The 20,993-nt window shown below is 39.8% G+C and overlaps 1 protein-coding gene across 1 annotated transcript in view; it reads left to right on the top strand.

The window, feature by feature from the left end:
* Positions 1-20,596, top strand: part of NHLRC3 (NHL repeat containing 3) — a 110,895-nt gene extending 90,299 nt beyond the window's left edge. Inside the window, exon 12 of the transcript XR_006738841.1 lies at positions 20,411-20,596. The gene's annotated coding sequence lies outside the window, so the exon portion shown is untranslated. The remainder of the gene's footprint in view (positions 1-20,410) is intronic.
* Positions 20,597-20,993: the final 397 nt, after the last annotated feature.

Here is a 20,993-nt window from a genome sequence, read left to right as displayed (position 1 = left end):
CATCTGTGTGTTCATTCCCAATCCTCAGCTTGACTATGGAAAAGAAATGAAAACCTTTGGTTGTCAGCCTCATTCTATTTAACCGCCCCTGGAGTACTCTGGTGATGACATAGTTTCCTTAGCATCACTTAATAAAGAGGAAGGACATGACCCTAATTATAAATGTCACATCTCTTCAACTGAAAGGTTAAATTATAGAGATTCATGCCAATATTTGTAAAAGAAAAGCAGCTAAAAGCTAATGCACGTAATACTTTCAGTGTATGGTATTTAATAGGAATGTCCCCACCACCTGGATGCCTCAACAGACTTTATTGCCCTATACTTGAGCCAATTTATAGTGCACTGTTCACTTTCTGAGGAAGGAGTAACTCTGATAAGCCACAGAGATATTCCCTGGTTAATGAATGTTTACTAAGGGGAACTTTCTGAAAGGTATATTTGTTCTCTAGGGCTGCAGACCCCAACCCTCAGGCCATGACCCAGTGTTGGTCCATGGCCTGTTAGGAACTGCCTGAGCTCCACGCTGCTCCCCACCCAAGTGGAAAAATTATCTTCCACGAAACTTAGGAACTGGGCCACACAGCAGGAGGTTAGTGGCGCAAGAGAGAGTGAGGCTTCATCAGTATTTACAGCCGTTCCCCATGGCTCACGTCACTGCGTGAGCTCCATGTCCCCCCCACCCCGCCACCTTCCTGTTCATGGAAAACTTATCTTCCGTGAAACTGGTCCCTGGTGCCAAAAAGGTTGGGGACCACCGCTCTAGGGGGATTCAGTCTTATCATTTCTCACCAGCTCATTTTAGACAGTTAATCTACCTGTTTTTACAAAAACAAGTTGTCAGATATATTTAAAGGTTGTAAACAAAGACCTTATAAGTCACACCAAAAAACACTAAGCCAGTACTTCTCAACCACTGCTACACAGTCTATGTGGCGTTCATGAGGTACTTGCAAAGAATCTACAACTATAACTTGTACAAAGCATGTATTTTACACATAGATATGCACTATTATTTTTCAAATTCATAAATGCTACAGTGATAAGATACCTTGCCATTTTAAAGCATTACTGAATTCATAATTTTTGTCTGTTATATTTTTTCAAACAATAAGTAGAAAAAAATTATCATGTCATCAATTCTGATGCTCCAAATATTTAGAAAATACTACAGTCCTACATGTTGAGTTGATTGATGAAAGTGATGTTTTGTCAGCTTTTGATTACACGTCACTAACAGTTTAAAAAAATTGAGCTCATACAGTCCAATATGTATATATTTACTCATAAACAGTATGCATGTGCTGCTATACTAATACACACACACACACACACACATATACAGCCATGAGCTGCATAATGATGTTTTGGTTAACAACAAACCTCATATACGACAGTGGTCCCATAAGATTATCATGGAGCTGGGAAGTATCTATTGTCTAGTGACGTCATCATGTTGCAGCACATTATTCATGTGTTTGTGGTGATGGTGTGAACCAACCTACGGAGCTGCCAGTCATATAAAAGTGTAACTGACTCTATGAACAAATTTCACTGACCCCCTATATATTTTTTTTATAATCCTCTTTCTTAACTAACTACTTGACCTTTTGAGTAGTTTTCCAGAAATGGTGGATTTTCTGTAAGACAAAGGAGTTGAGATTCTGAAAGCTGCAGGGCAGACTTCCTGACACCAAGAGTCACCATCCCTCCGGAACCTTCCCCATGCACTAGACCCTTGTTAATTTCCTCACAACCTGCCAAAATGCATGTATCCCCTTGTTAATTTCTCCTCTTTAAAACGCCTGGACTAAGGACTCTCCTTTAGTCCAGGGGACAGAATTTGAGGCAGCTTCTCCCTTTCTCCCAACAAAATGTCTTTCATATTAAAAAAAATCCTTCCTTCCTTGGCAATCCTCGTTGCCTCAACAATTGGATCATTGTGTGGTGAGCAATAGACCTATGCTGAAACCCCCCTGTGGTTTCCATAACAAAAGTATAGCACATACAGTTGTGCACAATGCATAATAATAATAAATGATTGTGTTACTGTTTATGTATATGCTATACTATTCTTTGTGTCATTATTTTAGAATGTACTCCTCTACTTATTAAAAAAAAAAGTTGATGGTAAAACAACCTCAGGCAGGTCCTTCAGGAGGTATTCCAGAAGTCATTGTTATCACAGGAGATGACAGCTCCATGCATGCTTATGTTTAGATATGTTTAGATATACAAATATTTACCAACTGCCTACAATATTCAGTACAGTAACATGCTGTACAGGTGTGTGGCCTAGGAGCAATAGGCTGCACCATGTAGCCCAGGTGTGTGGTAGGCTACCCCATCTAGGTTTGTGTGAGTACACTCTAGGATATCCACACAACAACAAAATTGCCTAATGATGCGTTTCTCAGAATGTATTCTATTGTCAAGCTATGCATGACTGTACATATATGTACTTTATAAAAGTTCAGTGAAAGAAAATTTAAAACAATCAGTTAAAAAAATAAATATAAGTGTTAAAAATTTCTTCCAGCACTCTTGGAGTCTGGTAGCTTCATTTTGGAAGGTCACCAATAGAAAGAGGGAAGGACATTAAGGGCTGTCTATAGACATAAGTGGAATTAAGTTAGCACTTCCTGGGAGAAACTGTACAGGTCAGTTAGACCTTGCAGAGAGGACTTTTGGGTACTGTTGACTTATTACATTTTGTACTCTGACCGTTAGTACAGCAATAAATCACAATGTCACATATCCACACTGTCTCACCTGCTTCACACATCAGCACTTCTGTTTGGAAAGAATTATATGCTGGAAAAGGCAAAAACTCCCTGTCCAGGTGCCCTGTGGATGCTGACCTGTATTTGGAGCAATCGCAACAGCCTACTGCATCCTTTGATTGCTGTCCGCACTGTGCCACAGCCCTGAGGGCTGGGCCTGTTGTCCACATGGCAGAAAGAGCAGTGTGTTGGAACTGGTCTCCATGGAGACACTGGGGCTGAGGGGCACATCCCTGGCACAATCTCATAGAATGAAATTTCTTCCAAGGACACTAAATCCAGGTCAGTATAAATTTGATATATACATTTCTCATTTTGGAAGTGGGGAAACTATTTTATATCCCTCAAGATATTGGTAGTGGTGGTGTTGGGGAATGTTCCTGTTTGTGGAATACAAGGAGCTACCACTAGGTAAAGGAAAAGGCTGCAAAGCAACAGGACCAGGACAAGAGGAAGTTGCTACAGAGATTAACCACAGAGGCAGCCAGGAAGAGGGAAGTTCTGAGAGCTGGGTCACCAGGGCAAGGGGACTCTTCTGAAGGGTTTCACCCAAGTGGTGGTCTAGAGGAGGAAAATGACCTGGAAGCAGGCGTCTTAAGATTAGAGGGCTCTTCTGTTGGTTTGGTCATGGCAAAAGTCAGAACAGTAAGAGAATGAGAAGTACACAAATGAGATCTTTCACCATCTCTTCCAGCAGGGGTTGGAGCTATGCCAGGCTTGCGAAGAAGCTTGGGAGGACAGGAAGCACACAAGCTTTCTCATCTTTGTCTGTCACCAGACGAGGATGGTAGCTGCTAAGGTTATTGGAACTGTGATCATGGGGATGTGAGGGGCAGGGGGGAGGGCAGGAAATGCCTCCTCCTTTGAAGGTCACCACGACTTCCACATGCAACTGGCCCCAGACTCAAGGGAGAAAAATTGGGTTTGTCAGGAAAGGCCAAGTCATCTCTGCCAGAAAGATAATTTGCATGCCTAAAGATTAAAGCTTCTGGGAGATTATTATAGTTAGGTCCTGCTTCACTCACTCTAGGCACTCTTCTCTGAATTTCAAAGTCCAAGAGAAAGATAAGACTAAGTAGGATAGAAGAAATGACTTGAAAATGGCTTGGCACTTCACAAGGGAGTCTTTCCTTAATGGGAAGTGAGAACATCTCTGAATCATGACAATGTTTAGGACAATAAAATGAAACATATTAGGACAAAACTGGCTGTCAAAAATAGCTTCTCAATGTTTCTAAATAGAGGTTAATTTTTTTTAATTACTGGTTTTTATACATCAGGACTTAGTTTTCGTTAACAAATACAAAGAAATTTAATTAGAGGAATTAGATGCTTCCAAAACCATTGGAAGCTGAGCCTAAAGGATTACTACTAAGAATAACATCACAGAACTAGCCTGCCAAGAATAACTACTACCTTTAGCACCATCAGGAAGAAAGGAAGTCAGGAGGTTGCAAAACAACTGATGACCGCCAGACCATAATATGTCAGCCACAATCTAGGAATCAAGGACCCACCACCAAAATGGTGGGCTCTAGAGTAACCCCAAGCCTGCTAGATCTACCTCAGAAAAACAGATGTCTTGCATGCCCCTTTCTCTTCACTTGACTTGGGTTTGAATTTGAGTCATGCATAGGTACATCTTAATGGGAGAAGTTAGATCATACTGGCAACTTTAGTGTTGTGGCCTCTGCATACAGAAAGGCACATTAGAAAGAGAGAGAAACAGATGGTAAGTTAGCCAAGCTACCATATCCACCAGTATCTTTGAAAGAAGGAATTAGAGCATTTAATATTTTGCCTAGTTTTGTAGGAAAAAAATTATATAGTAAAAGTGTCATTATTCCTCTGGTATTGTTGTATTATAACAAAAAATAAATACAAAAAATATTAAACAAAATGACAGTGACAGAATCACCAATGGAATTCTCTTTCATTAGAAATATGCAAACATTGTAAAGAGATATGAGCAGGGTGTGGGGAATATTAAGTGAGAAATATCAAAGAGGGAGATGATGATAGGAGGGGAAGCTTAACTAATACAACAAAAAAGGATTTAAGTTAGTAAAGGCTGCAATACGGTCAGATACACCTGCCACTGACCAGGCAAAGCACTGCGGGTGATAGATCATGTGATTACATATTTCTGCCGTCTGCCAGCTTTGCTTATCAGCTTCTGGGCTGAAAGGACCCGTGGAATGAAAAAAGGCAAAAACTTTCCCTAATGATGTTATATATCCTTATGTTCTATCCCTGGGTTTGAAGTGTCAAGCATTACCGGTATGCCCAGAGTGCAGAAAAAAACCAAAACTCAACAAGAAACTCTTGCCACTGGGAGTGGGTGCTGGAGTGGGTCACCCAAATCCCCACTTCTGGATCAAGACACTTATTCCTCCAGCTGCCAGGAGTGTTAACTGCTGACTCTCTCTTTGAGAACTGCCCTCCAATGAAGATAGCTGCCTTGCCCAAGATTACCCTCTTCCTGGGGAGTGATTGGCAGTCTACATCCAATGACTAGTAAATTCGGAGTACAAAGGCTGTCCTCCAGGCCTCAACTCTGGCCAATCTGAAAGGCCACTCCAACTCCAGAATTCCCCGTGGGATTGGCTGTAGTCTCTGTCACAACCGCTTTGCCGTTCAGCTTTTCTCCTTGCTTCCTTCCCAATCTTGCTGCCTCACTTCCTTACGAATATTCCCAAGATCACTCCCCAATAACCTCTAGCAATCCAGTCTTTGACTCAGAGTCTGATTCCCTAAGAATCCCACTGAAGACACTACTCTAAAGCCAAGATCCTTTTATTGATGTCAAGGCTGCAAGTAGGTAGGACAAGAATCGTAGCACATGGTTCTAGGTGATGTATTTTTATCCCATTTAGAATGTTTTATCATTTCTGAATTGCTGCCAGGGTTGTCCTGTCAGGGAATATTTGCACAAGAAACTGAGAGTTTGGAAGGAAAGAAATATGAGTGAACGCCAAGAAGTTGACTCTCAGCTTCAGATTAAGAGGACATAGCTGTTTAAAAAAGACAAGAACGGTTCTCCTATTTACTTTTCTATTCCCATTCTCGCCTATTCTTCACTCTACTAGGTGGGAAAGGAGCTTAGATGGAAAAGAGATGCATGAGACTGGTCACAGGGAAAGCTTATGGGTCTAGGAGAGAATCTACTGGAAGTATGCCCTGGAGGTTAGGTGGAGACAGAGGAACAGCCTGATTCATTAGGGAAAATGACAGAGACCTAAATGAGAAGAAGCATAATTGAGAGTAGTTAAGTAAAAGCTCTACTATCCACTAAAATTTATCTTGGAAACCGAGAAGAGGAGGAAGCTTGTGACAACCCAGAATTTAGTCCTAATGCTTTTCTCCTTTGATGTCACTTCTGAAATTTCTGGAATGGACAGAAGCTACTAGAAAGTGGCAAGTTCTACAGGCATCAATACAGGTGCCCACTGGCAATGACAGCAGTGTTTCATTCAACTCCATTTGAAACATCAGGGCTGCTGGACACCAGAATTATCAGCAGTTTAGTGTCCCCGTAGTGATTCAGAAACCTGGGTAGATTTCTCCAAGACTGGAATTCCAGTCATCTGGCTAGCTAGGGTAGAGCAGGAAGAAATTTGTTGGTGCTATGTTTTGACTCTATTGTACCATTAAACTCTGGGACTGTTAGGGTGACACCATTTCACCCCTAATAAGAGAATCTTAGAGGCTTATCGCTAACTCGTCTGGCTGACCCACCCCTAACCTTCTGGAGGTTTAATTGGTGCAGACATAAGATCAGAAACATGATTGCTCACATGCTCAGTTTCTCTCCAAAGCTATTGTCAACATGGCAGTTTATGCTACTCCCCCAAATTCCAGCTGCTCCAATGGTGACTCAGTAGCTGAAGCTAGAAATAAACTTATGGACTGCATATTGTTGCTGGATGGCTACACCCTGGATGAGTAAGAGCAAAGACAATTTTTTAAATTAGTTAATTAATTAATTTAAAATGCCAACCAATTTCTACAGTCCTGGAAAGCAGGGGATATGACCCCAAATAGAAGCAAATCTTATAAATAACATTTTTGTTGCTTTTTTAAATACAAAGATCAAATTCCAGACTTATAAGAAATGAGAAGTGTTACAGAAGCAATGGGAAATGAGGTCTTGGGCATCATGTTCTCTGTGCCTATTACTAAACTTTATGACTTGGAATCCATCCACCTAATGGCACGCTACTTTCTATAAAATACAAACAAAGCTCCCTGGAAGAGAAGAATAAACACCCATGAATTGAAGGAGCACATAAATAGAATCAAAACTGGAATAAAAAACATCCTGAGAAGAACAACAGGAGCAGCCTACCTGGATGGGAATCACTGTTGCTGTTCCCTGAGATGAACTGAGTGGGCTGACATCACCCCCTGCATCTTCTTTTCCCCCATGGGTTTGACTAACACACCAAAGAGCATTAATTGTGTGGTGACTGCTTTTGACCTTCCTGTTACCTGTCGTTTTGTCTCTTCTCTGTGTGTTCTTTCAGTGCTCAGGATGTCTCGTTAGCATTTTAGTTTGGGCTCCTGGTTGTCAGTCCCTTGCAGACAATGGCATAGCTTGGGCCAGTAATGTAGGTCACTACTGGGCAGCTCATGGTGCAGCAGGTCTGGATAAAAGAGAAATTGCTGTGTGCAAGGGAGAAATGGGCACTGTGTGGAGGGGAGAAGCTGCCGACAGATTGCCCCTGACACTAATTAGCTGGGCAACTTCAAAGAGCATCCTGGAACCTCGTGGAGATTCAGTTTCCTTCTATATAAAATGAAAAGGTGGATCTTTTAGGAGTCTCTTTAGTGCTAACATTCTGTGAGAGAAGACAGCCTTTAAGCAAAGTCTGAGAGGTCAGAATGTGATGTAAAGACCAAAAATAACCACAGGGAGAAATGTGCAAACATAGGAAAGAGAATGAAAAACCCGAGGCTCCATCCTCTAGTCATCCTAACTGTTAAAATTAATGACAGAGAAATGAAGCCCAAACAACACGCAGGTGTAGGGTTCAAGGGAAAACTCCTTCACCTTCTGAAGAGTCACTGAAAATCAACCGACAAAAGGCAGATTAATAAGAGAAAAGGCACACGAATGTATTAATGTGCACGGGGAGTGATTATCCCACCACGCCATGGGTACAAATGGATGTATAACCTTCTTAGGGGAAAGGGAGGTAGGAAAGTGTAGGTGATTTTAGGGGGTTAGTAAATGATTTTTATGGGAATCTGATGGTCTTAAAGAACATGCAGTGGCCTGGGACAAAGTCTTGGGCCTGCAGACGGCACACTGGTTTGTGACAGAAGTTCCATCCAGGTGTCTTGACAGACGTCAGTCTTTCTTCCTGTGATATGAGTTCAGTTAATAAAAATTCAAAGAAGGGAGCAGAAGTATTTGCTTTTTTTTTTTCCTTTGGTGGGTCCAGACTTCAGGCAGATAAGGGAACTTTGGAGAACAACTTCATCTTGTGCTTTGGGGGAGACGGAGGGCTGAGAGAGTGGATGTGAGGGAAAGGCCAGAGAGACCTTGAGGCTGCTTCTTCGCTTCGGCATGTCAAAGCGCCGTATTTTGAGATATCGGTCTCTGTGGCCCTACATCCCCCTGTCTGAAACTTCCCTAGAAGTTTCACACACTAAAAGCTGAGTTGGTGGCTGTGAAGAGAAAAATTGTTAATAACCAAGTGGCAAAGGACCCCATTAAACCAGTCTCCCATTTCTGGAAACAGGCCAGTCTCATTAAATAGTTGTGTCTCATTAAATAGTTGTGTCTCATTTTAGGAGATGGTGTTGTAGACAAGCTTTCAGATGGAAGAAAAACAGAGGTTAATGTTTGGAATAATCTATAAATCAGTTTCTTTACAGTCTGGAAGGCAGTCAGTTGATGTGTATAATAGAGTTCTTGAAGTTATGTTTCGTGTCTAACTGAAATTTTGTATCCTTTGACCACTATCTCCCCAACCTCCAGCCTCTGGAAACTACCATTTTATTCTTTGCTTCTGTGAGTTCAATTTATTTAGATACCACATATAAGTGAGATTATACAGTATTTATCTTTCTGTGCCTGGTTTATTTCACTTAACATAATGTCCTCCAGGTTCATCGATGTTATCACAAGTGACAGGATTTTCTTCTTTTTTAAGGCTAACTAGTATTTCATTGTGGATATGTACCACATTTTCTTTATCCATTCATCCACTGTTGGACGCTTAGGTTGGTTCCATACCTTGGCTATTGTGAAAAATATTTCAATGAACATGGAAGTGCAGATAACTCTTTGACCCACTTGATATTTTTTCCTCTGAATATTTATAGCCAGTAGTGGGATTGCTAGATCATATAGTAGTTTTATTTTAAATTTTTCAAGGAACTTCCATACTGTTTTCCATAATGGTTGTACTAATTTACAGTACCACCAACAGTGTACAAGGGTTTCTTTTCCTAATGTCAGGTACTTCTAATACAGTATCTCTAATCCTTTGATCAACACTGCAAAGTAGATTTTATTATCTCCATTTAACATAATGCAATTCTCTGTGCTCTAAATATATATTTATATATAATCTCAATTAATGATTTATAAATATATTTATATATAATCTAATTTAATTATTTATAAATATATATTTATGTAATCTCATTTAATTATATATAAATACATATTTATATATAGTCCCATTTAATTTAAAATGCCATTTAATTCTCACAATAACACTATAGGGTAGATATTGTTATTTTTATTTTATAGGTAAAAATAATTGAATGTCATCGAGAAGAAGTAACTCACCTTGGCTCATTTAGATACTAAGGAGCAAAATTAGAATTCACACTTACATCTCCATGACATGCTTTTGGTGAGCTAGTCTTAAAAGCCCAAATCCATAAGGAGTGGCCTATCACTATACATGTGAATATATGTCCTTGTCCCTCCTTTTAAATTTTGAAATCTCTTGAATATAATTGGAATTAGATAACACTTAGTTTGGATTATTTTTGCCCATGAATGAATTAGTAATAATGGCCAACCAGTCAATATCACTAAGACTATGTCTAATTATCAAAACTGTTACTTAATTCTGAGTTAGTTAATAGTTTAAAGATTTAAAAGTCAATTAAGCATAAGAAAAGGAATCATTCAACGTTTTTATAATTTGGACAAAATAGCATACTCTTATTATGCTATGTTATGCTATGTGCCAGGCTGTCTCACATCTAGTCATGTCCTTGCTTAGTTTTCTCTGTGTGTAATGTGTTACTCCACCTCCAACCTTACAGTGTGTGGCACGTGAGTGGGAATAACTCATCTCTGATTTTACACCTGTGTTTGGCCACACGCTCTGTCTGTTTCTGGCTGCTGTCACCAGTGTTCGCTGGTTTGGTCCAGGGCCACTAACTTAGGTCCTCATTCTGTCATAGGCAGGTGTAATAAATTTCTATGGCCTCTGGAGCAAATTGCCACAAATTTAGTTGCTTCAGTAATATAAATTTATTATTTTTCAGTTCAGGAGGTCAGAAATGAGCCTCAGATTAAAATCAGGTATCAAAAGGGCTATATTCCTTTCTTGGATGCTCTAGTAGAGTGTACTAAAGTTTTCTAAACAGAGAAACAGAACCAATAGGAATGTGTGTGTGTGTGTGTGTGTGTGTGTGTGTGTGTGTGTGTGTGTGTGTGTGTGGTGAGAAATTGGCTCACACAATTATCCAGGCTGAGAAGTCCCACAATCTGCTGTCTGTAAACTGGAAACCTTGGAAAGTCAGAGGTGTAATTCCAGTCCAAGTCCAAAGGCCTGAGAACTAGCGGTGCCAAAGGTGCAAATCTCAGGCCAAGGGCAGGAGAAGACTATGTATCAGCTCAAGCAGTCAAGCAAAGCGCACGAATTCTTCCTTCCTCCGATTTTTGTTCTTCTCAGACCCTCGAAGAACTGGATGAGGCCCACCTATGTTGGGGGAGGCCATCTACGTCACTGAGTCCACCAATTCGATCTCTTGTGGAAACACCTGCACAGACACACCCAGAAACAATGTTCAATCTGGGCACCCCACGGCCCAGTCATGTTGGCACCCAAGAGTAACCATCACACAGAGAATGTGTTTCCTTGTCTTTTCTGGTTTCTAGAGTCTGCCTGTATTTCTTGGCCTGTGGCTCTCCCTCTTTCTTCAAAGCCAGCATCAGCAAGTTGTGTTTCTCAGAATCACTGCTCCTGTCATCACATCTCCTCCTCTGACCCTGACAGTCTCCACCTCGCTCTGTGATCACATTGGCCACACCTTGACAACCCAGGACAATCTCTCATCTCAAGACCAGCTGATCTGCAACCTTATTTCCATCTGCAACCTTAATTCCCCTTTGCCACGTAACACAGCACATAGTCACAGCTTCTGGACATCTGTGGGTGCCTGTTATCCTGTCTGCCACAGCAGGGCATGTGACCATGCAGATGGAGAGGCTCATGACAGTGGGTAGCAGGGTGAAGATGGAGAGTGTGGCATATTGACAGAGCACGTGGCCTCTGCGTCCAGACAGAACTGAGTTGAGACCCCAGGCTCATGACTTGCAGCAGGTTACCTCCCATCAGCGACCTCAGTTCCTGGTTTCTAAAGTGTGAATAAAAGTATTTTAGTGCACAATGTGTTAAATTAAAAATGCTTAGCACAAAGCCTGAAGCATAAGAAAACAATTGTAGTCCCTAATATTTTTGAGTTCTTACTAAGTGCTCAATAAAATTGCAGTTATTATTTGGATGATGATGATGATGATGATATAGCTGATAGCCTTAAATAAAGTTTGATTATAGTCACAACAGAGACTGAAATCAGAGGATTATTACAGCAAAGCTCTGGCCTGTGGTGGTCTTAGTAATAATTATTTGAAACTGGCCAGACAGTGTTTGCTGCAGTGAAAGTCCAGGAAAATTTGCCCTCTCTGCTAAATCATTTCTTGCACCTTATCCTACTCTCCCCGCCCTTTTAGGATTTCAGAGACCATTGTTTGCTACTTAGCTGACTCTTCAAGGTCAGTGTTCCCTCGCAACATCTTAAGATGCATAAAGAAGTTCAAAAGCAAATCAAATGATCAGGGCTTTGGACCTGTGTCTCCAGATGTCTCCTTGTTACCTGCATGGTTGGATAGAGGCCATAGCCTTGCAGTCTTTAAAATGAATATCCTTAGGTACAATACGCCCTCTTCATCTTAGAAAGAACATCCTTGTGAAATAGCTCAGCTAATGGCACATTAACTGACAGAAACAATTTAGCAACTGTCATCATATAACAAAATGATGACATCTTAAGTTTCAGGGAGAGACTGATTTACTAGGGGAGAAAATCTCAAAACTAATTAGCATCCACGACTATCTACTTAAATCAGCTGATAATTACATACAAATATTCTTTTATAGCAAAAGATACTTGCAAAAATTTTCAGTTTTGTTTTTGATAGCGTTAAGTAGGTTTCTTAGTCCAAAATGTGCCCTGTGTGCTAAACTATCTGCTATGTTTCACTCTACTCTCCCTGTCCCTGGGCTCATTTAAAATGGTGTAATGCAATTGTAAAATCTAAGTATCTGAAGCAGAAATGATCACCCGTTGGCCCTTGTGCTGTCCCTCTGCTCCCGGAACTCCCAACCCCATGCCAAGCAGCATTGATCAATCAGCTGCAGAATGATGGTCAATTCTGTTCCATAGGCCGGCATGAAAAATCAGTCAGAATTGGCCCACGAGATTAAAGTGAGCGGATCTCCCCAAGCTACAGGATGTCAGTCATGTGGGTGAAAGGTTGCTGAACTCTGTAGTCATTGCCACCAAAGAACAAAGAGCCATTCACGTCTTATGGAAGCAAAACCAGCAGCTGAAGTCATACAATGAACTAGAGTATTCTTTTTAACAATCCACTCTTAATTAGTTAAATACATAGGTAATTAAAATATTTCACAGAAGGTTGAAAATCTCTTTAACTACTCCTATAATCTCAGTAGCTTCTTATTTTTCCATGTCTTTTCCTACATACCTACATACATAAATCTGCACACAAGTAAATGTACATTATTATTACACATTTGTTGGAATCCTAAAAACCAAGTTGTAACTCTAAAAAATTGATGAAGGAAGCAGGTAGACATAAGTCCTGAAAGAATAAATACAGATGGTGAATAAACATCTGAAAAATATACAAGCTTTTAAAATCAAAGAAGTGTAAATTAAAATGTTACCATTTTTGGCATCAAATTTTCACAAGCCTGTTCATTGTTATGCTGTATGTTCTGTTGTGCTGGCAAGAGTGCAGTGGGGTGTGTACTCCCATTAAACACTGAGGGAGCCACATGGATGTAACTTTCCTAAAAGGCATTTCACAATAGACATCAAGGAACTGAACAAATATTTAGAGCTCAGATCTATGAATTTTATTATAAATATTTATTAGATATGCTTAAAATATATGCAGATAAATATTCATCTCATTTAGAATAATGAAGAATTACATATCATATATAGAGTATTTATAATGGACTCTTTATATGTTCTGTGACTTTAACAGGGTATGTAATTACTATAAAAAGAGGCCTTTAAAGAATTTTAAGGAATAGGGATGAATGGTTAAAAAAGAGAGTGTGATACAAAAGTGTACATGTACAGGATCCCCATTATGTAACACAAACACACACACACACACACACACACACACAGGATAAAAAGACTAAAACTAAAATTGTAATAGTGACTACTTTGCTGGTAGTGACATTGCCATTGATTTTTATTTCCTTCTTTGGACTTTTTTTTTTTTAATTTTACACATTTTCTACAACAAAAAAAAAATTACAAAACTTGTTAAGGGATTTTTCCAAATTTGGAGTAAGCAAAGATTTCCTAAACAGGACACAGAACAGAACACACTAAACAGGCTATAAAAAATATTGATACACTGGAAAACATTAGACCTACAAATTTGTGTTTGTAAAAAATTTAATAATGAAGAGAGAATGGAATCTATGGAGTGGGGAAAGATATTTTGCAAAACATATATCCAACAAAGGGATATAGAAAGAATATGTAGAAGACTATAAATCAGTTTAAAAGAAAAAAGTCAAAGAGGAAAATCTTAAAATGGGCAAAAGAGTTGAACAGGTACCTCACTTAAGAGGATATCCAAATGATCAGTAAAAGATGCCCTCATCACAGGCTCCAGAAGCATGTAACTAAAACACAACAGGGCGCCTCAACACACCATCGGCATAGTTAAAATAAGTAAGATGGAAACATTGAAAAATGTATGTGGAGTAACTGGAACCCTCACGCTCTGCTGATGGGATGGTCAGTTGGTACAGCGACATTGGGAAGGTGTTTGGTAATTTCTGTGAAAGACGGTTGCATGTACGTTCTGTGACTTGGCAAGTCCTCTACTGGATACACAGTCAACAGAAATGCAAGTGTGCACTCACTGATGTACAAGTGCAGGAATGCTCAGGCCAGTCCTGCCCTAAAGCCCTCAACCGTAAGACAGATAGATGAATTGTGGAATTCAGATAATGAGAATGAGCACTCACTCACCACATGGACACATCTCACAAACATGATTTTGATTGAAGGAAGCCATTTTCAAAGTAGTACATACTGTCTTACTCTATTTACATAAAGTGTACAAACAGGCAAGACTGATATATGGTAGGGTAGTGATTGGAAAGGAAAATGAGAGGTTTATGTGCTGCTGGTAACAATGTTTCATGATATCAGTGAAAATATGACACATGGTCCTTTTCAGGCTGGGAAAGTTTATGGAACTGCCTTTTATGGTCGTTTTGTCGTGGCTTCAAATCTAGAGAGGGGATTGCTCACATTAGCTATTCTCAGTCAACTCACTCCCACTTAAATAGATTATTTGATTTGATTTTACATTTCTTTTGTTCTTAAGATACGTATAAGTATTTTCTAATTCTAAAAACCGTTGAATTTGATAGGCTCCTAGGACGCAAATGTATTTTCCATATGATGATAAAGAACTTTGAAGTTGATGAGATTTTACATTTTCTCCTACATTTTGGGGACCATACAACCCTTCTCTCTTTAAAAGATTAAACAACTAAATTTGGGTAGTTCCAAGAGTTTGCCTAATTGTGTGACAATTTATGATGTTATTCTACTGAGCGAGACCAAACCCATGTCATGAAATTATTTTGTTTAAAGCAAGTTTTATTAGCCAGACAATTATAATCCAAAAGATTTTAAAAATGAAATTTTGATTTTTTTTTAGAACAGTATATAGTGGTTGTGACTTGAGCTTAAATACAAACATGGATTCAGATCCAAGTTCTATTATTTAAAAATTATACAGCTAGGGGCTTTCCTTTTTCTTAGCTTTCACCAAGATTCGTCTGTTAAATAGGGATAATAACATCATTTTATTTTACATGACTATTTTGATGATTACACAACTAGTATAGTATTGGCCCACTATGAAATCTTAATAAATGTTAGCTATTATCACTATGATAGTCTCATCATAGAAAATAGATAAAAATAGAAAAAAAAATCATCTTTAGTTCCATTACCATACATCAATGTAGCTACAGCTTTGTGACCCTTTGCCTAAGATGGCAGTGACCGTTTCCAAGACCCCCCATGCAAGCTCTTCTTCCTGGTACCCTCAGCTGCACTGCTCCTCCCCATCTCATGACTCGGGCCACCAAGTGCTTTTGAGAGGTAACCACAGGGTGCGAAGCCCTGATCAGGAAACCCAAGGCCTTCTTTGGTGTCTCAGAAAAGAACAATTTCAAAGTTGGCTAAGTCATTCGTATTCTGTCTCTTCATCCACCAGCAGCTTTGCAGTAGAAAAATCAGCTTATGTCCTAGTCGAATCAGTTCTCTAGCATTTGCAGACTAAACATGCATTTGATGAATGGAATCCATTTCCATGATACCAGACTCCTGGCTAGGAGCATTTCATGTCTGTTTGTTTTGGCTCTGTGTGTGCACTGCTTGGATAAGTCACTTTTGAAACCTTTTGTTGAGGCATTAAGAAGGAATACATTTTAATGACTGAAAAGACAAGGCTCTTTAGACCTTTATTTCACGTTTTCAACAAGATGTTTAGTGCCTTAGCCCAATTTTCTGGAGGCTGGGACTCTTAGATATTAAACATAATGATAAATAACTATACCTTATACTTTAAATCATTTTCTATGAAGAAATTTCCTTTTTCATTCCCATATTTAGTCATCCTCTTGTTACATACTCTCTTGGTAACCTGTATATCTGCTTCCTAGCACTTCATTAATTTTAATAATTGCTTGCATCGCACTTCATCAATTTTGGATTTTGGTCTTGTCACTAGACTGTGGTTCCAGGAGAACAGAAATTACGTCTGTATTTTTGTTTCCATCTTCAGAGCATACTACAGTATCTGGCACATGGTATAGCGCTAATAAATGGTGTCCCTTTCAATAATAATTATAGTCCCCTGTGCTGAGAATACAAAGATAAATAAGAAATAGTACCTGTCCCCAAGGAATTCACAGCACAGTGGAGAAAACCGATCAGTGTATTGACAGAAACATCCACAGGGAATGTGGAAACATGGCAGAGGAGCACCTACGACTGACAGAGGAGTAAAGAGGTGCCCAGGAGGGCTTTGTGGAGGCTGTGAAATCTGAGTTAAATGTCTGTTGCAAACTGAACAAAGTCAATTTACTCATGAACAACTCTTAGGATTTTTTTGGTAGATAAATGTAGCTGCCCCAAGAGTCTGAGATGGTGAGGGTTAGCCACTCTCCCCCAAACGTCCTACCAGGTTATTAAAAAAGAAAACCTAAGAACAAATTCAACCACAATTTGTTACACACAACACCCATGAGCAAAGCAGACACAAAATGCCATGTGAAGGTTCTGTAAGTTCAGTGAAGTTCGAAAAGTTTCATTTCAGGAAGACAGGACAACCTTCCTGAAGCAGGGTCCTAAGCTGCACCATTCGGTCAAAACCCACTGTACACCTGTGGCCGGAGAGAGGGCCATCAGCGAGTGTGTCTGGGGCCTTGTGCATAAGAATATAGGTTACAAACTTGCTCCTTACTTAGAGGCTGTTCAGGCTGGGGCAGAGAGTGGCTCTAAACTCTTTTAGCAAATCCACTTATAATTCATATCTTTAGTTTCCTCAGTGAGAGTTCACTTCTAGTAGTCATCATGGTAATAAGCCCCTAGTTTTCTCTGGCACTCAGTGTGTTAAAGCAGTGTCGCGTATGGTTGGAGACTTGCAGTGGCTTCCCCAGGGAGAGAGAGCACCTGCCCAGCCCAGACTGGGCGTATTGCTCACACGTGAGCTCCCCACTCCAGGAGGAAAGCACAAACTGGCATACAGAGTACCATTTCGATAAACTGAAGCATTTTAAAGTGAATTAGTGATACAATAACAATCTGTCCAAAGTTAGTGTTTTAAAAACTTTAGGAACCCCCTGGAGTGGGTGAAGGCAGGGCTCTCTAGGTAGACAGGACCATTTGAAGTGCCTCAAATACCCCAAGCCCCTTCCCAGCTCAGAGCCTTCCCTCTCGCGCTTCCCTCGTCCAGCAAGTCTCTTCCTCTGTGTCCTCAGGGACCCACCCCTGCTTCACTCAGGTTCCTGTTCAAATGAGAAGAGAAGCTTTTGCTGACCAACCAAACATTTCTGCTACCATCGATCTCTATTCTCATAGCCATTTGCATTTTTCTTCAGAGCACTTTTCCTATCTGAAACTGTATTATATATAATTTTTACAAAACTGTTCTTTTGTTTATCTCCCTCTCCAGAATAAGCTCCATGAATGGAGGAACTTTGTCTTGACCCCTCTGTATCCTCAGGGCTTGGAATAGTGCCTGGCACATAGTAAGTGCTTAATAAGGAAGACTCTCTGCGTCCATCATTCTCTTTGAATATATGCATAGAGAAGTGTCTAGAATGGGGACCATCTAATGGCATTGATTAGTTTGGATGATATATTTAATATATTTAAATATAACAGAGTACATTCTTGAACACAGCATATAAAAAATGTCTATCTAAATCTCTTTTTTACTGTGGCTTTAAATTGATATAAAATAGCTTTCTGTTCTGAGAGCAATATCTGAAGGCCAGGAAGTCACTTACATTTTTATTATTTTAAAGATATTTTTCATTAAACTACATAGCTGTGCCTTGTCATTAATTAGACATTAACCAAAGAACCCATCACATGCAAGCAAGAGCTATACTTAGCAAAAATCAATATTTTAAATCCTAGCCTCCAGCTCTTCATGTGGAAAGGTCTTGCAATGGAAGTTGCCTCACACTGAAAGAAAAATGGAAAGCTGAAAGAAGAAGCAGAACTAGCTGTGACACTGTTGTTGCTACTTGTCAAAATCTTTAACTTGATAGTACAGTTGACCCTTGAGTAATGTGGGGGTTAGGGGTACCAACTCCCACACAGTCAAAAATCCAAGTCTCACTCTATCACCCTTGAGTAGAGTGCAGTGGCCTCATCATAGTTCACTGCAACCTCAGACTCCTGGACTCAAGTGATCCTCTTGCCTCAGCCTCCCAAGTAACTGGTCATACAAGCATGCACCATCATGCTCAGCTAATTTTTCCATTTTTAGTAGAGACAGGATCTCACTCTTGCTCAGGCTGGTCTTGAACTCCTGACCTCAAGGGATCCTCCTGCTTCGGTCTCCCAGAGTGCTAGGATTACAGGTGCGAGCCACCATGCCCAGCCTCTCCCAAGTATGACTTTTGACTCCTCCAAAACTTAACTACTGTTGCCTAGAAGCATTACCAATAACATAAATTGTGCATTAACATGTATTTTGTATGTTATATGTATTATATACTGTATTCTTACAATAAAGTAAGCTATAAAAAAGAAAATACTATTAAGAGAACTATAAGGAAGAGAAAAGATATTTACAGCACTGCACTGTATCTATCCACATGGTAAGTTTACATCCTCTGTTTGTAAGATGCATCGTCTGTCTGAAAGGGTGGGCAACCACAGCCAAAGACCTCAATCTATGGTTCATATCAAGCAATCCAAGTTTTTCTTGTAATGTCAGGACTTTTCTCTGCCTATTGGGAGCACTTCCAGCATCACTAGCAGCACTTTGTATGAGTCCCATGGCATTGTACAAGGTTTACAGTATTGCACTAAACATGATGAAAAATACCCCATAACCGTCAGATATCACCTTTTACTGTGCTATGTAATTAATTGGAGAGATGAACTGTTCACACAGAACGATGAGTGTTACAAAGCATTTAAACGGACACTACAACACTTGAGCTCACCACACTAGCAACAGGAGGTGGCTATGAAATTATCACCATAGTGCAAATATACTACAGTTAATTTTATGCAGTTATGATTTAGTACTGCTTATATGCATAAATTTTAACTTTTTCTAATAGATTTGGGTCTATCTTATGTTTTATGGTAGTAGTTGATAAAATAGAATATAGTATCTACATATATTTTATGCATTCATGACATACCTTTCTCTTAATTTTTTTGCCCTTGCTAGGCTACATGATTTGTGAGCTTTTCAAATAGTCAGAAATCACCAAAAATATTTCCAATATATTTATTGAAAAAAATCCACATATAAGTGGACCCACACAATTTAAACATGTGTTATTCCAGGGTCAATCATAATTTGCAGAGCTGTCTCCATAATGTAGATCTTGAGGGAACTTCTAACATCTAACATAGACCCAGGTGGGCCTATCTTAGAGACTCATTAAGTTTTTGTCAAATCAATGAAAGAAAATTGAACAAACTGATCCATGAAGCAGCCTACTCATTTTTCAGAGGACAGAGATGAGGCTCAGAGATGCCAAGTACCTGCCCAAAGTCACACAGCCAGAGAGTGACTAAAATGGTACTACAACATGTGTTATCTGCTTACCAAAATGAAAGTGTTTCCTCCGTTCTACAAATATCTTAGATTTGAATTTTAAAACCTCCAATTCAATTTTGATACCCTAATTTAATATTTTTCCTGGAAACATTTTGCCACCATGGTGTTTAATTTTATATGTCAATTGACGAGGCTACAATGCCCAGTTGTTTGCTTCAACACCAGATGTTGCCGTGAAGACATTTCTGAGCAGAGCAGATTACCCTCCACCCTGTGGGTGAGCCTCATCCAATCAGTTGAAGGCTTGAAAAGAAAAGATTAAGGTCCCTCAAGGAGGAAGGAATTCTGTCTCCAGACGACCTTCAGACTTAAGACTGCAAATCAACTCTTGCTGAAATTTCTAGCCTGATCCAGGTACCCTCTCCATTAAAACAAAGAAAAGAAGAAAGAAATTTCCAACCTGCCAGCCTGCCTTACTTTCTTGACACTTGCCAGAGCCAATTCCTTAAAATAAGTCAATCCCTCCCTCCTCCCTCTCTCTCTCTCTCTCTCTCTCTCTCTCTCTCTCTCTCTCTCTCTCTCTCCCCTCTGCCCCTCCACGCTTCTTATTGGTTCTGTTTCTCTAGAAAACCCTGACAGGTACAGTCTGCAACATATTAACAAATGAACAGAATTAAAAAGCTGTTGGCTAGTGTTGCTCGTTGCTTCCTTTAATCCTTGTTTTTTTTTTTAATTATTGTTTTGATCTTTTATTTTTCAGCCTCTACACAGAAAACAAAATGGAGCTAAAAAGGAGAAAAGCGTTTGCCTCCTTTAGCTCTGAGGGAGGAGTGAGAGTCGCCCTCTTCTCCAGACTCCCACCCAGCCTTCTTTATGCGCATCGGGTCACATCTAGCAACTCTCTGGGCTCAGAGTAGTAACAAGACTGTAGACATCATCTTCAAGAACTGTGGGGTAGAAAAGGAACAAGGACATTGCCTCCTCTTGGTGTGGATTGCTCTGAATTGCATGCTCTCTTGGGCACGGTCCTGAAGAATCCACTCTCGCGTTGCCTGGCCTGGCAGTGCCAGCTCTCAGACCTTCTATCCTTGTCGGGGCTCCTGCAGTCCTTGTCCCTCTATAGACTCTTCACTCATCTTCTCAGTTCTCTGGGGTCCCACTTTCCTGATAGCAAATTTTCTGTAGTTTTCTCTAGGAACCATCTCAGCTCCAAATTATACTTAAAATGTTTCACTAAGATCCTTCTCTCTCATAATATTAAGCAGTTTACACTTAAGGTAAACTTAAGCTGTATAAATGCATTTTGACTGGTACAAAGAAATCCCTGTTTAAAGATTTTCACC

The sequence above is a fragment of the Lemur catta genome, chromosome 13 (genome assembly GCF_020740605.2).
Source record: "Lemur catta isolate mLemCat1 chromosome 13, mLemCat1.pri, whole genome shotgun sequence".
Lineage (NCBI taxonomy): Eukaryota > Metazoa > Chordata > Mammalia > Primates > Lemuridae > Lemur > Lemur catta.
Note: the sequence above shows the minus strand (reverse complement) of the source record. Positions and strands in the feature narration are given on the sequence as shown.